General features: G+C 44.7%; 1 pseudogene; it reads left to right on the top strand.

The window, feature by feature from the left end:
• Positions 1 to 1,497: 1,497 nt before the first annotated feature.
• LOC118721071 lies at positions 1,498 to 1,643 on the top strand (annotated as a pseudogene).
• Positions 1,644 to 1,899: the final 256 nt, after the last annotated feature.

Here is a 1,899-nt window from a genome sequence, read left to right as displayed (position 1 = left end):
TCCATTTCACTTAATTCTATTTCTGGAGATCTGTTCTTTTATTTGTGACATGTTTCTTTGTCTCCTCATTTTGGCTGCTTTCCCTGTGTTTGTTTCTATGTATTAGGTAGAGTTGCTATGCCTCCTGGAATCCGTAATAGTAGGTAGGTGTCCTGTAGGGCTCAGTGGCTCAGCCTCCCCAATCTGAGCTGGGCCATCTAAGTGCACTCCTCTGTGGACTGTGTAGACCACATGTGTCAAACACAAGGCCCGCGGGCCAAATCCGTCCCGCCAGGCCTTGCAATGTGGCCCGCACCCGCTGTCATCACTGCACTCCGCTGCGTTTCCATCACAATGACAGTTTATGACTGTTCAGTAAACCATTCGGCCCGTGATTTAGGCTGGATTTTAGATTTTGGCCCCTTCTCTGATTGAGTTCGACACCCCTAGTGTAGACAGTCTTGCTGTAGTTGAGCCTTGATTGAAGTTGGAGTCACTGGGGGGAGTTGATCTCCAGGCCAACTGACTATGAGGATCAGCTGTGACTCTAATGGAAGAACAGCTGTGCAAGAGACACCCCGGTGGAACAGGACTTGCTTCAGTGGGGCTTTGGTGCTCACTGAGTCTGCCCTTTGAGTGTATCACTTGTGGATGGTGTAAAATTGTAATCTGGTATGGTCTGAAGCTGTCCACTAGGTGCACTAGCTGTAGAGTTTCAAAGTCAGTGGCTGACTTTGAACCTGTGGTAGGTTCAAAGTCAGCCACTGCCTGAGGTGTTCCAACAGGAGCTACAGAGCGATCTGCTGATGGATGCTACTTGTGTTGGGCTTGGAAGTGCTGAGGCAAGGCCCAGCTGTGAAGCAAGGCAGGCTAGTACTAGTTCTGGGTCTTCAGCCACTTATTAATAGATTTGGGGCATGCTTGTTTAGGAGATTTTAGGAAATTCTGAAGCCTGAGCCAGGACAGGCAATTCATATGGAAAAGCCACTGCAAACATCTTGGGTGGAGCTGCAAATAGAATTGGGGGAAGGGAGCTTCAGGAAATTATCAGAGTTGAACAAACAATGTAAACCATGCTGCTGGAAATTCAGAAATAGCTACCAGTCAGCTCTGAAACAGGGGAAGTCCCAGCACAGAAAAAATGATCCCTGTAAGCACCCCAGTCTGGGGGAAGCCACCCCTGAGTTCCTCCCCAGATGCCAGACAATTCAGTTACTCCCCACATGTCCTTGGTTTTCCCATTGCCACTGACCAACAGTGGAGCTCAGAGGGAGAACCATGTAATTTTGTACACTGGCCCTTTAAGAGGAACTGCCAGCAGCTTCTGTGTCACTCAGCCACAATCCCGGCTCATTTTTACAGCCTGAAGTTATAGGAACTTCTCTTTCCAGCTTTGGAATCCTGGTAAGGGTGTCTGGTATAGGGCTGGGATCCCCTGTGGGTGGCCTCAGCAGAGGAGATATACCTCCTGATTAAAAAAAAAAAAAAAAAAAAAAAAAAAAAAAAAAATCACCTCACATACTTACATGGCAGGGGAGATACCATGATCACAAAGGTGGTTTTCCTGGGATAAGGCTTATCTGTTGTACTCCAGAGGTTCTGATCCCTCTGATTCCCCCAAATGTGGGAAATTCAACCACATAATTTGTGGTAGTTGGGCCTGCATAAAAAATAAAATAAAATAAAATAAAATAAAATAAAATAAAATAAAATAAAATAAAATAAAATAAAATAAAATAAAATAAAATAAAATAAAATAAAATAAAAAACACACCTCACATGGGTGCAAGACCAGCCAGTTCCACTCCTCTACCTTTTACCAGTCTTAATGTGTTTTCTTCTTTACCTTTCTAGTTGCAGGACTTCCATTCAGCCAGATTTTATGTGGCTCTGGATGATGGTTGTTCTGTATTTTAGTTG

The sequence above is a fragment of the Pipistrellus kuhlii genome, unplaced genomic scaffold (genome assembly GCF_014108245.1).
Source record: "Pipistrellus kuhlii isolate mPipKuh1 unplaced genomic scaffold, mPipKuh1.p scaffold_m20_p_173, whole genome shotgun sequence".
Classification (NCBI taxonomy): domain Eukaryota; kingdom Metazoa; phylum Chordata; class Mammalia; order Chiroptera; family Vespertilionidae; genus Pipistrellus; species Pipistrellus kuhlii.
This window is presented reverse-complemented; position numbering and strand designations above follow the sequence as displayed.